We start from the raw sequence: 14,680 nt of genomic DNA, 5'->3' as shown, positions 1-14,680 counted from the left end.
CTTACAAACCAGGAGAAAAACTGCCTTCATTTCCTCCTTCAGAGCATGGACAGATGGAGGTTGAATTATAGCTTCCTGAGAATATGAGTTCCGAATTCTCCCATCCCAAGGATATTGTTAATAGGTACCAAGAACCTTTACAAAGTTTAGCCCTGTAATCTTGTAGAAATCTTTCCTAAGGAAATAATCAGACCAGGTGTGTTAGCAAGGATCATTCTTTATTGCTATGTATGAGTCACAAATTGGAAACAAGAAATGTATACACAAAATATTAATATGACATTCACAGAATGCAATGGCATTCTACTCTTAAAAGTCTTAGGGTCAATAATTTTTGTAGTATCTTATTCAGCAAAAAAGCATTTATCACAATTAGAGTGTCATATTTTGTCATGGTGTGGACTATATTTGATTTATCATTAAGTCTCTAGTATTTAGGAAAGTGACTAAAACAAAGTTTATTCTCTTTCCCTCTCTCCCTCCCTCCCATCCGTCCTTCCTTCCTTCCATAATAATTATAAAATAAAGACTACATGAATACATAAATATTATGTGCACATCAATTTTTAAAAGAAAGATAAAATCTTAAAATGTTAACAACAGAATTGGGGGATCACAAGTGATTTTATACTTTAATTCTTTATATTTCTGCAATTTGTAGATTTTCAACAATTGTGTATTACCTACATTATAAGCAAATTTTGAAATTAAAAGAAAATTTTATCAGCTACTATTAACTATTCCTCTTTGGAGTTTAGGCAATTGCTGCTATCTTGAGTTTTGTTGATAAGGGGGTCATTTTGGAAAGTGAAGTATTTTAGAATGGTTTCTTGATATTTGGAGGTGAATGTGAAAAGGAGCTGAAGCCTCAGCATGACTCTGATGCCTCCCTGGATGAGATCATCAGCTTGAAACAGGTCCATGCAGTTCTTACACAGCTCACCTTCTTGGAGGAAATCTGCACTTCATGGAATAATATAACGCCAGAATGTCCTGTTCTAAGGTAAATAAGTATGCAATTTTTCTACTGTCTCCATCTTTGCCTTTGTGTTTTATGTATTCTTAAAACAATACAGTATAGATTATTCTATTAATATATTAGATTTTGATCAAAATATTGACCTATATTTGTACACAACCTGTTTCAAAATATAAGTGCCATCTCATGCTTGTCTTGTCTCTTTTAGTAATGATTACTATTATTTACTTTTTTAAAAAAAATGAATGCTTTGTTATGTTTTGCTTTTCTTAATCTCCATAATTGCTATGATAAGAGTGCATAAAAAAGTATTTGAATTATTCTCATTACAGCCCTTTATCAAATACCGACTGTGCACAGCAAATTAGATATACTATGACTGTATTTTGATTTGTGTTTTTCATAGAAACTATCTACACAAATGCATCACTAATTTAAATTCTACAGTACCAGCATGGAAACAGGGAGAGTAGACTAGGAAGAAATAAATAAAAAGTTGTATCTGCAGCAAAAAAATCATGGAAGTTACCAGCTGAGGAAAATACTGTATCTGAAACCGAGAATTACTAGTGGGGAATTCCAAATTGGCTGCGTAGCTGAAGAGATGCATCTTCACCAAGAAAAGAAGAAGAGAAGATATAGCCCAGGGAACGATATGTGCGTGTGTGGGGGGTGGGGGGTGGGGGTGGGGGTGGGGGGTTGGGGGTGGGGTTAGTGCTGTGTGATGCAGAAGGCCTTGGAAAACTGTTAAGTAAGCATGAATTCTTGAACTCCAGGCTTCTAGGAAGTAAGAGTTCTAATGAATATCAAACAGCAAGTCTTGCAAAAGATTGATGAAGCTCAGTCTTTTATCAAAAATATATTACAATTTGAACTTAAACCATACTTTTTTTTTTTTAACTGCTCTTAGACTTCAGCAACACTACTCCTGAAATAAACCTCATTCATCCCACCATGAGGACACTAATGTCTGACCCATTAATTGTCTGTCCGGAGCTTTCTTATTCATAAACGTTTTATACAACTCCTATATTCTCTGAGAACATTCATTTGAGGGCTTCTGTTCTCTCTTTATTTTTTCTATTATCTATTAACAACATCTATCATTTGGTATTTATCTTTCCTCAGTTGTTTGTCAGCTATTTTTGTTGTTGTTCAATGGACCTTTCTCTATCAGATCTGGACCTTTTACAAACTCTTATCATTACATATATTGCAATATGTTTTATTATTTGTCCATATATCTGTTTTCCTGCTATACTTGATTTGTTAAAGAGGAATGAGTAGGACTGATCCATTACTCTATTCCTAGAATTCAGCAAAAGGCTCTGTCCAGGTGGTTATAGTATGTGGTCTTTTTCGCAAAAATGAGTGTTTCTTTCCATTTTACAATTGGACTATCTGTCTGTGGCCATCTGTCTGTAGAATATATTATATGCATGTTCTACTGGGGTTTGTCTGTTGCCACACTAGAACTCCCTTACAACATCCATGTCAGGTAAAGTTGTCACTTCTGTAGGGCACTGGGATAATATACAGAAAATAAAACCATACATGGCTACAAGAATTTTGGGTAACTTTTAAAAATAGCAACATTTTATTTATTTTATTTTTCATTTTACTTTATTTGTGACGGAGTCTCACTCTGTTTCCCAGGCTGGAGTACAGTGGCAAAATCTCAATTCACTGCAATCTCCCACCTCCTGGGCTTAGGTGATTCTCCTGCCTCAGCCTCCCAAATAGCTGGGATTACAGGGGTGCACCACCATGCCCAGCTAATTTTTTTTTTTTTGTATTTTTAGTAGAGATAGGGTTTCACCATGTTGGCCAGACAGATGTCAAACTCCTGACCTCACATAATCCATCCACTTCAGCCTTCCAAAGTGCTGGGATTATAGGTGTGAGCCACCACGCCCAGCCACAACTTTTATTTTAGATAGTTGGGGTATGTGGGTAAATTTGTTTCATGGGAATATTACATGATGCCACAGTTTGGAGTATGGATCCTGACCCTCTGGTAGTGAGCATAGACAGTACCTGGTAGGTAGCCTTTTAACCCACCTCCCTCTCTATACCCTCTAGTAGTCCACAGTGTCTATTGTTTTCAGGAAACATTTTTTAACATCATGGCATCCAATGCCATTATAAAAACAAATAATCAAATATATTAAGACCAGCATTAGGAGTTAATTTTTACTAAATATTATATTTACCTATTGTGGTATTTTCACAATTCTCTCTCAGTCCAGCCATTTACTATCATGATAATCAATATCCATATTAAAGCGTGGGTGCATTATCAGGAGAGGCAGGATGAGCAAGTCTGCCAAGGAGGGTTTTACTTCAATCTAGAAATTTTTCTTTTTAAGTTTTCATTTAAGAATCTTTTCTCATAGGCTCTTGGCAAATTGTTACATAGAGCCCTTCCTAGGAGTATTGCAAAGTTTCTGGATGGTTCTGAGTCTCCTGGCCCATTGATATCTAAGCTTTCTCCCATATCAACGTATCAGGAGAATACAAAAAATTACTATGACTCTCAATTACCATAGTAGAAAGGTGATGGCAAAACTTTCTAAGACAAAAATAAAATGTAGATTGTCGATCTGTGATCCTTTTTAAAACAGAGGCTGTTGGAAAACTATTTCAATCTAACAAAGCTACTAACCAAGGCAGATTTGACTTATGACTCCCCCTCTATCCCTGCAAGCATCATTGTCTACCATCACTTACTGCCATTTTGGAAAAATTGGGGATGAAAAAAATTAAAAATTCAATATAGCAATTCCGTTTAGTCAACATGACAATTGTGTAATTTGAACTACTTACTTTTCACTAATTGTTTTGGTAAAATGAATAACTTGAGTAAAATGAGTAACTTGGTAACTTCTAAGTCAGGAAAGCCTTGTATAATGACGTGAAGAGCTAGTTTTTCAACTTTCCTGAGCCTCCCTCAGAGTGCATGGCTAAGTTTCTGCTGAGTTACAGCAGACCATTTCCCTCAAATAAACAAGTGCTCAGAAAGCTTTTAACCTGGAATTAACAATAACAACAAAAAAGATCTAGGTTCAAAGTAACTTAACCACATTGAGTCCTAGTGTCCTCATCCATCAAGTGGAAATGATTTTACTTATGCTACATAACACGAGAGCTGAACTCAGAATCAAATGAGAATATGGGCATGAGAGTACTTTGGAATTTTAAACACTATCCCTATGGAAATTCCCAGTGCCTCACTGAAATATGTAGTGGGTACCCCAGCATCTATTTTGTCCTTTTCTCACTGTGTAACAGGATGCAGTTTGGAGAGAATTTATCCATCCCAAGCTCCAGAGATGAGGCCTAGTTGACCTAAGTCAGTTGGTACTTGACATTTCTATGACCACAGGGATTGACTCAAGGGTCAACATATAATCTAAATTGAATCAACATTAGTTAGATTAACAGGTTTCTAATTTAAGTTGGCCATGTCAGAGACAATAAAGGAAATACTTTTGTTAGATGGTAGGAAGTACAGTGCTGTCTCTCTCTGTGTTGCTCTCTCTGTCTCCCTCTCTCTCTCAGCTTATTCACAGCACTTTTGACAGTCATCTTATTACTGAAGCTGAACCGGCCTTAGGATCAAACTGATACCATAGGAAACAGAGAGATGAAAAGAATGAAAATAGTGTTTACCCTTTTGAGTCACTTTTCAAACTCCTGTATAAAACTTCTACCTTTGAACACCATGCTTACTGAACATGCTTAAATATAAGGCAATAAGATTCCTATTCAGCTACTCAAAAAAAAAAAAATACACCACTCAGAAAAGAGAAAATTGGCTTTTGTTAGCAACCCAGAAAGTCTTTCATATTACAGAATATTTTCTTAAATAATTCATTTTGAAAAAAATAATTCTATTTGAAGAAGACATATTAGCCTGAGAATTAGTCATTATTACTTTTGAGGTGTACATAAAAGTTACTTGACAGATTTGGTTAAAAAAAAAAAAAAAAAAAAAAAAATTTTACATGTAATCAGTACTTATTCTCGGAATCGTGATTTTATACTTGCAAGTGTTAGACATCATTGCAAGAAGCACTTTTGCAATCACATTTTGAAGAATATAGTAACTTACATTGTATATATCATCTTTTAGGATGTATGTATACATACATATTAAAGCATCATTATCTACCATCACAATTACTGTCATTTGGAAAAATTGAGGCAGAAAAAATTAAAAATTCAATATAGCAATTCTATTTAGTCAACATGATGACAAATGTGTAACCAGAACTATTTACTTTTCACTAGTTATTTGATAAAATCAGCAAGTTCTCAGAAAGCTGTGATATATACATATATATATATAATATATACTTACACGTTACATATATTACATATATAATGTTTTATGTACATTTATATACACACACACACAGACACACACACACGCATGCACCCAGGAAACTTACATATGTATAACATAATAGGCCTTTGGGGCGCTTGCTCACTTTACTTGCTTTTTTTTATACTGGAAAAAGTTATATTACAATATAATATATTCTTTTTCATAACACATTATTTAAAATGCATAGATAATTAATCAATTATATGTCAAAGGTAAACTTTTATAGTTTTCACACATAATAGTTTATACACTCACATTCGGGTGGTTATTTCAAAACCTTCCGGCTGCCATGCATCTTCAGCTGAGTGAAGGTCATATGATGAAATAGCATGGCATAGCGTCATAGTTAGAAACTCTATCCCCTCTCTCACCTCAGCATCTACTGTTAGAAACACTCAGATCTCCAGCCACTATGTGATTTGGGCAAGTTTCTTAACATTTACAAGCTTCTATTCTGTAAGCGGAGGTAATTATCATATTTACTTCATAAGCATGAAAATTCAATAATACAGGTGAAATGATTAGCACAGACTAGAACATATTTTATTTTAAATATTTATTGAACAAACAAATGAACAAACGACTGAAAGAATGAAATGAAAGAGAAGAAGAAACACTATTAAAATGATTAAAAATTATTTCCTCTACACTTTTGTTCTTTGAGAGATAATCATAATGCAAGGCCCATAAATCACTCCTTAGTCCAGTTGTCTAGAAATTCTTGTCAGGTTCATACTCTCTTAGTTGTATTTTCCCTTCTGGCTTAGCCTGCTAATGGAAGCACCAGAATCCTACTTCCATACTTTTTATTTGATGGGCATTCCCTAAGCGTGAAATTGTCATAGCATATGTTAACAATATTTTGGAGGGATGTTTTGTTCATAACTGTACAGATCACTAGATCTCTGAATAAAATTATCTGACCAAAAGTTATTTTAATGGAAATATTATTTTAGCAGATTGGTATTTTGGACAATTTTTTCCCTTTATGTTGTGAATATTTTTAAAAAGAATTTTGAATAGAAAATACAGAACTTTTCCAAAAACATAGGTTTCTTCCTGAATTGACTGTTCTACCTTGGTAACAATCATCTGAATTAGAAATATATTTAGAGTTCAAAATAAACAAAATGCTCTGTGGTACCAAAGTGCCTAAGATATAAGCAACTTATCTTTATGTTCATTTTTTTGGTAATGTCTATTAAATTGCTAAAATCACATCACTTTGTAAATAAGCTATTTAAAGGAACAGATAATAAAATGGTAGTTAACATTTATAGAGTGCTTTATGATATATATGTTAAAGACTGTAAAAAACACTTTATGTGTATAACTTCAGATAAACATTAGGACAACCCCATTAGGTAGCATTTTTATTATTCTCATTTTATGAGTATAAAAACTGAAATTTAGAGAGGCATAAGTAATGGGTCTAACACCACACAGTGTAAATAGGAGTTAAAAGCAGACTGTATGATCCCAACAGCCACATCTGTAGCCAATACATCGCACAGGTTTCACGACATTTAGTAGAATGTAGTGTAATAACAGTTTAGTAATAATAGTTTAATAATAATCATGTAATAATACTTTATGTCAAAATATAGAACATTGGCCTGGGAAAATATTCTAAAGACCTCTACATCTAGTTCTCTGTATTTTTCAGTCTTTGTTCAAAATGTCTTTCTTCCTTTTTTTTTTTGTTTCCCCTTCCTTCCATTAACATAATACTTACTATGTGCCAGACACAGTGCCAAGGGCCATGTCATAGAGATGAATAAGACCTACTGCTGATGAATGCCCCTACCCTCGGATGAATACACACTGATTGGAGGAGGAGAAATAAGTAAAACTACTACATAAACTGTGTAAAATGCTATGCTAGAGGAAAGCACAGCTATTATCTCCAGAGCTGTGGTTATCCAAGTATTGTCCTGAACTAGCAGTGTTGTCTTCACCTGGGAACTTGTTCAGAATTCAAAGCACTGAGCCCCATCCTAGACCTACTGAATCAGAAACTCTAGGGGTGAGACCCTACCATCTGTGTTCACAATTCCTCCAGGAGATTCTAATACACTAAAGTTTACGAGCCACTTGTCAGAGTTTTAATGGATGAAGAGAAACTATCTTGAAAAATACCAGTGTTCCAAGCAAAGGGAGCAATATTGCCAACCCCAGGGATATGAGGGAGCAACACACAGCAAGGAATTGCAAATTCAGTATGGCCAAAGTTTAAGAAGCTAGTATGCAGGGACTAGAAAGATGCAGCTGGCCAAATGCAATGGAGCAGATCATGAAAATTCTTGAGTCATCTTGATGAGATTAAATTATATCTTGAAAGAAATGGATCATCACTGAAGGGTTAGAATCAGAGATGGATGGGGCAAGACTGAAAGCAGGAAGATCAAAGAAGAGATCATGGCATAAACATAAGTTGAGACAGAAAGATCCTAATATTAAAAAAAAACAGTGGGGAAAGAGATAAAAGGGCATGCTTTAGAGGTATTTTGGTAAAGTTATGCTAATTCATGGGAGATGGGGGACTAAAAGAGAGGAGGGGTTAGAGATAAGCTCCAGGCCCTACTTGGAGCATCACCTCACATACCATTCTATATACTTCTTGCCTTTTGTCCCAGGGCTTCCCTGTTGACTCTGAGGTTTGGGAAGCCACCTGACACCCACCCATGTATAACCTGGAAGTGAAGTGGTATTAATGTTACATGGGGCAAATCTATAATCATTGGATTTGGATTTCCCCTTTCTCTCCCTGATGAATGGTCCTGAGACCTACTTTTTGTTTGTTTTTTGAGATGGAGTCTCACTCTGTCACCAGGTTGGAGTGCAGTGGTGCGATCTCGGGTCACTGCAATCTCTGCCTCCTGGGTTCAAGCAATTCTTCCGCCTCAGCCACCTGAGTAGCTGGGATTACAGGCGTGCACCACCACACCGAGCTAATTTTTGTATTTTTGGTAGAGATGGGGTTTCACCACGTTGATCAGGCTGGTCTCGTATTTCTGACCTCATGATCTGCCCAACTCGGCCTCCCAAAGTGCTGGGATTACAGGCATGAGTCACCACACCCAGCCCCTGAGACCCAGTTTATGCAACTTCTTGGGTGGCCAACTTGCTATTGCATCCTTGTATTGGCTTTCTCTCCTTTTCTGCTTTATCTTTGATCCTCACTCCTGTTCCATGGGACTACACTCCCTATCAAATTAGCAGCAGTAATCCTTTGCCTCAGTCTCTGCCTTCTGGGGAACTCAAAATAACTCATCTGTGTTAAACTGAGGACATTGTGATCATTCTATAATGTGCAACGTATTGTGCTAGGTGCTAGGGATAAGACAGTAAACCAAACATAGCCACTGCTATTGTGGGATTAAAATTGCCATGTATGAGAAACAAAGTGACAATTAGACATAGTATTTTAAGTACTCTGATGGGGAGATGTGAGTGCTATGTAAACACAGAAAGAGAATCTTCCTTAGGAAAAAAGTAGGGAGACAAGTTGAATTGGAGGCATCAATAAAGCATTCAAATGAAGAAGTCTAATAGGCTCATGAGATTTGGGATAGAAAATTGATTTGAGTTTCATTAGTTTATAGGCAGTATTTGAAGTTATCAGAATGGGTGAGGGGGAAGAAAATACAGGAGATAGTCCTGGTTAGGGAGGTAGGAGGACATGGTAAGAGTAAGCTGAGTAGAGTTCAGTGAAGTCTAAGTAGCAGTTGGAATAGTTGGTGGCCTCATCGCTCCCTAGCCCCATGAGAGTGTGCCAATGAGCTCATTTCTCCAACCTCCTGGGCCCTTGTTTTCCCATCTCTCAGAGTTTTTGTTTAAATAATTTTCAAGTTTTCTCTCTTCTCTAGTATTTTTTCATTTATTTGCTATTATATTTCAGTCTATTATTAGAGGGAATGTAGAAGATTGGTCAAACTACATCTTATTCTCAATTCATATCCTACAAAACACTTTTTAAACAAGTCTCTGTTTCTACTTGCAAAACAAGAAAAAGAGACTTGATTTTAGTTGGGTTCCAGACCAAAGGCATGTAGAGTACTGTAAAACATAAGCCTCCCTATTACCATGTTTTCTCTCTATTATACATGTGGGATAAATGCACCCAGACATGATAAGATGGCTAATCAATAGCAGAGGAAAGCAAAAGATTCTAACTTTATGATCCCCAAATGTCTTGCAGTGCAAATTCTCTTCTCAGTCAGGAAAAGCCTTGTATAAAGGCATGTAGAGATGGTTTTTCAGCTTTCCTGAGCCCCCCTCAGAGTGCATGGCTAAGTCTCTGCTGAGTTACAGCAGGCCATTTCCCTGAATGCAACTTTCTTTACACTGAGCCCCCCACCACGAGTCCCAGAGATCAGAAGTCCAACTGTATCTGCTGCTCTGTCCCAGGTTTGTCAGCCAGAAAGTGTTGTCCTGTTACTTGCAGTATGGTGGGAGATGAAGGGGCAACAAAACACCAAACCAGGACCAAAGACCTCCTAGGAATCCAAAAAGTGAGGCAAAATAAAGCAGTAGCTTAGACTGGTGTTTCTCAAACATGTGAATTGCCTGGAGAATTAGTAGAAGTAAAGATTCTGCTTCAGTGTGCCTCTCCTCCAGGGAGCTAATCCATGGTTCACACCTCTTCCTGAACCTGTGGTCAGTGATGACGGTGGTAGCTTGTAATCAGCCATGGTGAGAGCGTTTAAACCGTAGAAATCTGCAAACACTACAAAGTACCTCCTCCACACACACATCCCCCAAAAAAGCTGATTGCAGAACATTTGCCAGTGCCCCACTGGACATGAGGCCTGAGCTTCTGCATTGCTAACAAGCTCCCAGGTGTGTGGATGCTGCTTGTTCCCGTACCACACTATGAAGGGTTTAGAGACACTCCAGATTTAAGCAAGTCTAGGAATAAATTCTGATTCTGTCTCTTGAAGTGTAATTTGTATAAACTAAATAAGTTACTACTAACATATGACATCTCACCATGGTTGGTTGCCTAAACTAGTCTGACATTTTCTACTCTATCTCTCTGAGCTCAGTTTCTTTATCTGTAAAATGGGTAAAAGAGATCAGTTCCTACTTCTTAGTATTATTCCAAGCAGTAAATTAAATAATGTACTTAAAGCACAGTGCCTGGGACAGAGTAAGCATCAAGAAATATGAAAACTTATTATTTTTATTAAAAGAATATAATTCTATAATATCATGATGTTAGGGACAGAAGAAAACAAAGTGAAAAGCAAACATTTTGTTAACGCGAGTATATAAATATCATACAATATCCTTATATAAATGTTAAATTGTTTACCTCCCATTTAATTCATTTTTTTCTAATCTAACTCCACAATATTAAAATTCCAGATGTTTCGAGATGAAGGTGGAGGTTAGGGGGAGGGAGAAAGAAGAAAACTAATTTTGTACTAAATGTGTCATGGAAGATACAAAAGTTGTTTTTTTAGAAAAAAATATTCTCTTTCTGTTCTCTCTTTCATGAAGATAAAAGTGTTTCTCCTTGACATGTAGACAACATTAGGCATTTATATTTCTGAAGCCCATCACATGCCTTTCATCCCCAAGCTCATGAATAACTTATGTTCTGGGTTGGAAGGAGTTCTCTTGACTTCCTGTGCAGCAAAGTTTGCAGTTGCACAACCAACTTTCCCAGAAATCACCTGTATGTCTGCAGTGCCCTCGGGTGATGAATATCCCCTTCAGAAGATTACTGAGTGTTTGTTACCTGCTGGTCTCAGTTACCATAACAAGTCTTCCCCCTAACAACGCCGCGAGGACAGAGTTGGAACATGAATCATGACATAAGGGAAAGAAAACTTCTTTTCATTTTTCATATAGGATGTGAAAAGCCTGGCAACAAACACATTTTATGATCTTTTAAGCAGAAAAAAAAAAGATGATAGATGTAGAAATTTCAAGGAGAGAAACGATCGTATAAAGCCAATTTCACCTGAAGTAGGTGATAACCAAAAAATTGCATCGATGTGATGTTCATGACGGCAAATAATGCTAACAGACAGATAATTTTTACTTAGCCTATTTCATTGCCATGACAGTAATTTGTAACATTTTTTTGTTTGTCTTTCAACATCAACACACTAAAAGAATGAGACACAGTGCCATTCTGACAAATGGCAAAGGTGCTGACAGCACCAATTTCCAGGAAGGCTTGGGGAAAATATTTCAGGGGTGCTAAAAGACAATGCAGAGAGGCTATCCACAGCTCCCACAACTCCCTCCCCAACTCATTCCTAATCAGGAGTTACTTTTGTTAGGAAAAGAGCACATATATCCCAAAATATCACAGTTTATATTCTTTTGCATAAAGTCCTACTTTCTCTTGGCAGAAAGAATAAATGCAAAATGAACAGTTTCTTAAACATGAAGGCCATAAACCCCCCACAAAAAATTGTGCATATATATTTTTCTATACTCAAGATTCAAAACTTTTCAGAAGGTCCCCAAGAAGTCTGTGACACCCTTTACGCCCTCCCACCCTCCACCAAAAACAAAAACCAAACCAAACCCAAAACAAAAATACCTGCTTTTATGGTAATAATATAGAGTTCAGAGTGATAAACACTCTGAGTTTCAGTGTACTAGTTATCAAAGATGAAAACTTCTCTTTGATTATTCTCTTTGAGAGTCTTTTTTCTCTGAGAGTCTTTTTTTTCACCCGTGAAAATAGAATAATACAAACTTTACAAAACTGTTTTAATAGTGCAAATAACCTGTAAGAAAACATCCAGTAGAGTTTTTGGACTTACAAGACCCTGAGTATATATCGAACCTCTGATAAAAGCAGCTCAGATATCTTAATTAAAAGAGGAAAGGGATGTGGCATTTTCCCCTCATCAGGACAACTGAGTGCAATACTCAGAAGCAATGTTCTTATTTCTGGTCCCCATAGATCATCCAGTCTTCCCCATCCTTCTCTCATTTTGACTGCCCCAGTATCCCTGTCACATTATCTAGTTGCCTTCTCACTTGACATGTTTGCTGCATGACACTCATGATCCCCCAAAAAGTTAAAATCCAAATAAAAGTGGCCTGAATGTTTGGTCATTCAAATCACTCTGCTGAGTTTAAGTCCCTCTGGCTTCATTTCCTTCCAAGCAGTGCTTTTTTTCTTTCTTTCTTTTTCCCCAAACTGTTACAAAGCTTAATTCTACTCCCCACAGAACAACAAAGGATCAGCATTGAACTCAGTTAACTTTGGTTTTGTTTACACAAACGGGCAAATTTGGAAATAGAGGACACTGGGAAACTTAGGGTGTAGGGAAGGCGTCACACTGGAAAGCTTAGAGTTGAAGTAGCTTTAAAGCCCAGCTAGCCAGTGGCCCCAAAAATTATGCCTTCCAACTCACTGAGCAAATTGAAAAACCAAAACAGATCAGGTAAGAACGTGAAATGTGGCCAGGGAGAAATCTAGCTACAGTAGCAAATGGAAGTACTGCCCAGGAATCGTCATGGTACAGTGGTGTTAATTTCAGAAAAGCAATACAATTAAATTGCCAGGCTAAATGATAGCCACATGCAGATGAGTACAGACTACCAAGCGTAGAAGAGAAGACAAAATCCAAGCAGGAAGTGGCTGTTAAATGGAGTGTTTCCAGATCATGTAGACAGAGAAAACTTTTAAGATGTTACAGTCCAAATGTCCAGATACAGAGTCTTAGGCCATCCCGTAAGGAGTGTATTCGCTGTCAGAAACCTTTTAACTATGAGATGTCTCTGATGCCCCTCGCTCCACAGGGAAACAGAAGGCACTGATGATTTTCACGATGTTCTTCCACTAGTTAGTTCCCTTTAGCATATATTGAATCAGTTTATGGTGGTGATTATGCTCTTGTCTCTTCCTAAATCATATTTGGAATCCATATTTTTACTGTATCTCAATGAGAGATGTTTTTAAAAGATGTATTAATTGGCCAGGCGCGGTGGCTCATGCCTGTAATCCCAGCACTTTGGGAGGCCGAGACAGGCGGATCACGAGGTCAGGAGATCAAGACCATCCTGGCTAATGCGGTGAAACGCCATCTCTACTAAAAATACAAAAAAAAAAAAAAAAAAAAAATTAGCCAGGCGTGGTAGCGGGCGCCTGTAGTTCCAGCTATTCTGGAGGCTGAGGCAGGAGAATGGCGTGAATCCGGGAGGCGGAGCTTGCAGTGCGCCGAGATAGCACCACTGCAGTTTGGCCTGGGCGAAAGAGCGAGACTCCGTCTCAAAAAAAATAAAAAATGTATTAATTATGACAAAGGTAGATGAAGAGCTTCCACATGAATTTTTCTTTTTTCTAGGCTTCTCTGTAGCCTCACAATAAACAGAAGTTGTTTTTATAATTAGCGAAATAAACTTGAAAATTAGCTTATACATTTAAGTATATATTTAATTATACTTAGGTTTCAATATGTCAACAAAACATTTAGTATACAAAATATTAATAGTAGCTATTTCTGGGTGGCAAGGCAACTGCCAACTGGTGGTTTCTTCTTCCTTTATGTGTTTTCCAAAAATTTCACTTTTATAATGGTTAAAAAAGGCAACTTTTATGTTGTTAACTGATATTGGGAGAGACCTTATGAAGGCATTGCAACTCACTGTGTTTAATTGCCTAAACTGGTCGGTAAATTTCCACTGACTTTCAAGTCAAGTAATTTTAGAAAAGAACATCTTTCAAAGTGTAGTCCTTGGAGGCCATGCACAGTGGCTCACACCTGTAATCCCAGCACTTTGGGATGCCAAGGCAGAAGGATTGCTTGAGGTCAGGAGTTTGAGACTAGCCTGGCCAACATGATGAAATCCCGATTCAACCAAAAAATATAAATATTAGCCTGGCATGCTGGTGTGTGCCTGTAGTCCCAGTTACTTGGGAGGCTGAGGCGGGAAAATCGCTTGAGCCCAGAAGGCTGAGGCTGCAGTGAGCCGAGATTGCACGATTGCATTCCAGCCTGGGGGACAGAGCAAGACTTCAACTCCAAAAAAAAAAAAAAAAAAAAGAGTGTATATCTTGGAACACAAGTTCTTGGGATGTTAATAATTGTTACAGAAAGAAAAAGTTTCAGTGATCAAGTTAGGAAACAGAGTTACCAAAGTTAAACACATGAGGATTTTTAAGAATCTCTACTAACGTGCACTATGCATTACATGCAAACAATAGGATATGCTTTATATCTAAAACTTACTAGATTATGAAACTCATTTTTGCTCTAAACATTTAAAGAAATACACTTTGGGGAAGATTGATATTCAAGCTTAAGCAAACATATCAAAATCTGAAGATATATATA

The sequence above is a fragment of the Nomascus leucogenys genome, chromosome 2 (assembly GCF_006542625.1).
Source record: "Nomascus leucogenys isolate Asia chromosome 2, Asia_NLE_v1, whole genome shotgun sequence".
Classification (NCBI taxonomy): Eukaryota; Metazoa; Chordata; class Mammalia; order Primates; family Hylobatidae; genus Nomascus; species Nomascus leucogenys.
The sequence above is the reverse complement of the archived record's forward strand: the minus strand, read 5'-3'. Positions refer to the sequence as shown.